This window comes from Cucumis melo, chromosome 6 (assembly GCF_025177605.1).
Source record: "Cucumis melo cultivar AY chromosome 6, USDA_Cmelo_AY_1.0, whole genome shotgun sequence".
Taxonomy (NCBI): domain Eukaryota; kingdom Viridiplantae; phylum Streptophyta; class Magnoliopsida; order Cucurbitales; family Cucurbitaceae; genus Cucumis; species Cucumis melo.
This window is the reverse complement of record NC_066862.1, coordinates 8886673-8892888: the sequence shown is the minus strand read 5'-3', so window position 1 is coordinate 8892888 and position 6216 is coordinate 8886673. Positions and strand designations below refer to the sequence as shown.

The 6216-nt window shown below is 40.9% G+C and overlaps 1 pseudogene; it reads right to left on the bottom strand.

The window, feature by feature from the left end:
• Positions 1 to 855: 855 nt before the first annotated feature.
• LOC127150079 (cytochrome c oxidase subunit 2-like) lies at positions 856 to 1669 on the bottom strand (annotated as a pseudogene).
• Positions 1670 to 6216: the final 4547 nt, after the last annotated feature.

The following is a 6216-nucleotide window of genomic DNA, read 5'->3' as shown; positions in this document are numbered from 1 at the left end:
ATGTTGAGAGGATTGGTTCGACAAGTAGCACTGAATCTACTACCAGTAGTGATTTATAGAAGTTGACTCGCTTAAACGAAGAGAGTGAACAAAGCATAGCGGACTGAAGAGAGAATGAATTAGATAGCTCTCTCGATGTCCTTTTTATCTTTCCTACGTAGATTGTGACTTATTCATTCTTTCTCGCTGACTCTGCTTTCCCCATCGTGGATCCTTTCTCGGTTAGGGCCTCCCCTATCCTTATTCATTGATCGCTCTCTTTGCCGCAAATCTCCCTCTCCTTTCAGTCGAGCCTTCGCCTCGTAAATTCTTTGGTCCTCCTTAGCTTAATTAGGGCTTGATTGGTACATCAAGCATATCGGCATCTTGCTTCTTCGATGTGGTACACATATCTATCAATGAAAAGAAAGTAATAGAATTCATTCTCACTGTCCCAGTACACGGTGAAGAATTGCCATTTGATGAGCTTGTCAAACCCAGAAGAAGTTCAGAAAAAAGCCTAGGGCAAAAAGAGGGCGGGTGGGCTATAAGTAGGCCGTTTGCTATTGCTATAAGGGTTGCTCGCCTTTATACAGCTTGGCTTCGCTATCGCTCATGACTTGTATTGTGGTTGGCCTAAAAAGTAATATAGTCTTCTTTATTCCTACCATAAAAAAATGCCTATTATCTAGTTCGTTAAGCTTCACCAAAAGCAAGACGAGGGCGCTCTGCTTCGTAGACAAAGCTCGTCTAGTGCTTGACTTACGAGTTCGTGTAGGACTCCCCCCTCTCTCTAAAGGTGCTTATGCACAGAACTCCTTGTCTACTAAAGAAGCATTAGAGCGAGCGAGTTCAGCCTGAAATTGAGTGGTCTCCCTTCTTTTCCCTTATTGAGATATTTTTTCTTTCATTTCCACTTAAGCTTCCCCAGGGATTAATTGATTGGATACCCGAGAACCATAATCTTTCCTAGGAACTGCTTCTACGACGATAGGCGTAAAGGCATGATTAGTTCCACAAATCTCACTAGACTAACCATAAGGAACTCCTTCTCGTTGTACCAAAATGGAGATCTGATTTAAACGACCAGGTACAACATCATATTTGACACCTGAGGTACAACCCAACTATGAGGTACATCAGAGGGTGTTACAATAATACGTAGATGAGTTTTGGCTGGTAGAACCACTCTATTGTCCACTTCTAATAAATGTGATTGACCTAATTCTAGATCATCTTTTGGAATCGTATAACTGTCAAAAGTGAGTGACTGTTCATCGGAACTGTTATAGTCAGAATACTCATAAGTCCGATACCATTGATGTCAAATAGCTTTGATAGTCATGGCTGGATCTACTACTACCTCGTCCATTGAGTATAAGAGAGCAAAGGATGGTATAACAATGAACATCGGAATGATACTAGGAAAAATGGTCCAAAGAATCTCGATAGTAGTTTCATGAACAATCCTTTGCGGTATTTTCTTTTTTGAATAGTGGAAATGCCATAAAGCGCGAACCAAGATCCGTGATACGAAAACAAAAATCAGAATGAGGAAGAAAAAGATATCGTGATGTAAGTCTATTATTCCTTGCATCATAGGTGTTGCTGCGTCTTGAGATCCTAATTGCCATGGTTCCGCTGCATCACAAGGAGCAATTATGAGGAATAGCCATTTGAGAACAATCATTTTCTTTGCTTTCTTCTTTGACTGCTCTGCTCCCCCCCCCCCCAAAAAAAAGAGAGACTTGTTCTTGCTCTCTCAATGAAGGAAGACGGAAATTGTCGGTTTGGTTGGTCCAACCAAGCAAGGCATGGGATGGGCATTGCTTGGGTCGAGTGAAGTATGGTATGGCTACCTATTACTCCTCAATGCACACTTGAAATCTCTCTCGAGACTCCCCCCTCTTTCTTACAACTAGTTGCTGCATGCTATGGGATCTCGAGAAATGAGAGGTTACAATTGAGAATCCACACTCTCATTACATTACATTTTGATGGAGATGAAATGGAAGAATCTCAAATAGAATAGACCAAGATCCAATTTTGGGTCATTTCTTGGTGAACATGATCTGCCATAATCTCTTCGAACCTTTCGTCTTCGGAAGAGCCAATAACATCGATCATGAATAGTCGCTTCTCTCTTCTCCCCTCCTTGTTCATTGATTCAGTCTCATCTTCTAGTTCCATCTTTGACTTAGTGGATCAAATCGAGTATGGAAACTCCTCCGGTTTTTGTACTTGCGCTCCTAAAAAGGAGCAAAGAATTTTGCAACTCCTCGCAACCCTTGTTCATTGACTCCTTCTTGGTCGAGCTGTTTCACACCTTTCAGTCGAGCTATTTGAGTGTGGAATTTCATGACTCTTTCGGAGCGGTCAAAGAATTTAAGAGACGTCTGAACGTCTTTTATTTCGAGCCCTCAGTTTCTAGGTCAATGTTTCAATTATCAGGCGTAAAGAATTTGCGTGAGATGAACCTCAAATTCACTAATTTTTTAATATGGATTTCGATCATTGTTTGATAAGAAGTTCGCAAATTCTTTGCTCCTCTCCTTACATTTTGAGTCGAGTTATTTCAAAAAAGAAAGGGCGATAAATAAGGGATAATTCCTTAACTTTCAGTCGCATTGATCATTCTTTGAGCCTTATCATTTTGAGTCGAGTTATTTCAAAAAAGAAAAGGCGATAAATATAATGAATTTCGCTCTCAAATTCTAAGATAATTCTTTGATTCGTTCGTTTTGAGTTGAGTTATTGAATAACCTCCGGACTGGTCGGATCACAAACAAGAAGGCTGGGCGTAATTGAGTGTGTTTACGAGTCAGCGAAATTAGAGTTCGAATTCGATCTTCATTCTCCCACATAGCTCTCTCATTCTTGTGTTGTATCATCTTATAGAAGAAGAGAGAGAGGGAGAGGGGCGAAGAAGCGATAGGCACAAAGTAGCTCATCCGACCGAGAAGAATGAATCAGAGTAGGGGCTAAGGCTGAAGGGAAAGAGGAAGTGTCAGCGATTTGTTCATCAAGGGACCAGTGTGAATAAGGAAAGAGAGTTTCTTCGTTCTTTCTATTTGAGATCCCAATAGTAGATCTCGAAGGAATAGCCTCTACAAAAGAAAGGGGACATACAGTTCTAACTGGACATTATATCTTCTTACGGAAAGGAAATTATACCAAATCGCTGGATTTCGAATCAGGTTCTGCGTACAACCTCTGATTTCTAAAGATCTCTAGGCTGAATGGGTTCAAAGAATATTTTTTTTTTATTCATTCAGGCGGTTCTTGCATCCCTTGAATCTTATAGAATAAGGAGAAGTATAAGTTCTTAACAAGTAGATGCTTTCATTGTCGATTCTAGGTTAGACCTAAAGTCAGACTCAGTATGAACTAGATCAATCATACGCGCGAACAAAGAAAGCCCCGAAGCGAACCCCAGAAAGATCGGAACCTTCTCTCTCTTTTCTATCATGAATAATGAGAAAATCACTCTCCCCATTCAATCATCATACATAATCCCCTAACTCAATAATCCCAGCAGGGAGAGCCGATAGAGCAGGTATTGTAGAAGATGTAGTTCTCTCAGCGAAAGGTCCCACCCGAGCGAGGTAGCACTAATTAAGCTACCACGGACCGGGAAAGCCTAGGATCGGGAAGCTAAGTCGGTGTTACGGATGAAAGGTCATTCGATAATAGTCTATCTCTTTCAGTTCTTCTTTCAGTAGTAGCGGAGGATGCTCCATCCGTGGATCGATCGGATCCTATTTCTGTCGTCTTGTCTTATTTGTTAATTGATTGACTCCGCGTGCACTTTGAATGTTCAAGGGAAACTGCCCCTTCCCTTCCCTTCCCCTCTTGACTCCCATAACAAAATAAGGATGCCTTGGTTTCAGAGTCTCCAGTAGTCTTCCTTTGCTCAGTCGGTCAGAGATCTATCAATGAAACTCATCTGAAGCTTTCTTTTCCTGCCCCGATCATCTTCTTCGAGAAGGGGAGCCAATCAATCCAGTTGTCAGCGACTTCTTCAATAGGCTGGGACTAAGGATGAGGATAGAGGAAGCCGAAAAACCACCTCAATGAATAATTCTCCGCCTTGAATTTCATTCTGTTGGAAGCTCATATTCCTCTCGGACTCCTTTGAATCCAGCAAGAGAGAGGAATTCACTCCTGATTTAAGAGATGAGTTTCAGGCGATCACTCTGAAAATACAAGAAAAGAAGAAAGCCGTCCCTCTTCCTATGGTTGAGCTACTTCTGTCCCTCTATTTCATCCATTTCTTTATCCTACCTAAATAGAATAATTGCTTTGAAAGAAGCTCATATTGCATTGAGCCTACACTCTGTAAAAAACAACGACTTCTGCCACAGAAAGAACAAGAAAAGCAGCCATATCCGCAGGTCGAATTCCCTCTGGGCGAACAGCCTTTTGGAGTTTAGTCTTTGGTTTGGTCCCACTCCGAAAAGAGAGTTGATGTCCTCCCTAGCTTAATTAGGGCTTCCTCAGAGTACGTAATGACCTGGCCTTTGTGCTCCTTTGTTCGATGGGTTCTTTTCATACTTTGTTTTTATCAAATTTCATGATTTTTCACCATAGATAGGGGGGATGGAAGATTTCGTGTCAAATCAGCCATTTTCCACTCGATTGGAGAGTTTGATCCTTTCCTTTAGCACTAATTTTCTAAATAGAAGAAAGATCCTTGCTTGGCAAGGTCCGAAAATCTTGTATGAGAGGGTGATGTTCCCAGGCTATCCTCGTATGAATAAGAAAAGTTCTTATTCACTGCCATTGGCCTTGCCCTACTCCCGAAAAGAGTGAAGATTGAATTCACTGACCTAAAGACCGATCCGAAGAGTTCGCACAATCAAGTGATTAATAGTTTCATCATTCAAAAGCGTAGAGTGATTAATAGTTTATCATTCAAAAGTGTGGATGAAAGAGACTATTTACAAGGGATTGAGAAGAGGAAAGAAGACTGAGAAAAGTCTCAATATCATACTCCAGCTCTTGATGATTGCCCGTCTCTTATCGACTACTTATTATAGAAAGATATTTGCACCCCTTTTATGAAAGGAATTCTGACTTTCGCGGGAGTGCAAGGTATTCAAGATTTTCATGCCCTTTTTCTCTTTTATCAAGACTACTCTATCCTATGCGGAATTAAACTACCACGGACCGGGAATAGGAGTGCAAGTGCGGAGCATCTTCAATGAATTGAATATCAGAGCTTGAAGAGCTTTATAACTTCTTATATTTCATTAAGAATGAAGAGCAATGATAAGGAAATCCTATTAGAATTTCAAGGCCTAAGCATAGACGATAAAGACTATAAAGCTTAGTACGCCCAAGCTCAGCTTGATAAAGCCCTGAAATCTTATCCTCTTTCATTTGCAGCGAGCCAAGATTCATAAAGGACTGATTATATTATTCTTCTATATTCTATCTGATTATGAAATAATGAAGAGGAGCGACTTGAATCTTGGACTCCTTTCAGTCGCTTCTCAAATTCTTTGAGCCTCTCATTGATAAGGACATACGTCAGACTTATGAATTCCACTGATTTGAATATGAAAGATGGAACTCAAACTTATGGTCCGACTATCCACTAGGGAATCAAAAAAAAAAAGTTCAAGGAAGGTTTGCCTATCCTACGGCGTAGTAGAAGGAGTCTGATTCCTTTATTGAAAAGCAAAGAAGAAAGCATAAGGTTGGCGGGAGGGTGTACAATAAGGCCTTTTCTTTCTCACTCTGGGGGTGAATGAATCCACTTAAATTGAGATGGTGGCCTATTTTTTGATTTACATAAAGAACCTTCTTTATCCCAGCCAAGGCTCGAAGAAATTGAGTTGCCGTAAGCTTTGCTTTGAGGCGTAGAAGGATAGAAGGAGAAAGAAGAAGAAAGACTTGACTCAAGATCTCATTCCATTCCCTTGCTGGATAGACTTCTGCCGCCTCTGATTCAAGATCGGAAACAACAATTCAAAGAAGTTGATCTTGAAGTTACTCATGAAATAAGGGATCTTGCTTCTTCAATAGAAATTGATCATACTAATTCAAATAGTACTGATTTTCTTATTCTTTGTTCATTGATCGGGAAAGCATATGAGAACCTATCTCGTCAACTCTGTTGCCTCAGCTGCTTCTAATGGCACAAACTGACTCTCCCACGGGGCGGTACCTTTGTGGAGAGGATGAACTTCCCCGCACCCTACTACTGAAGGTCAAGCCTAATCTGCCTAATCT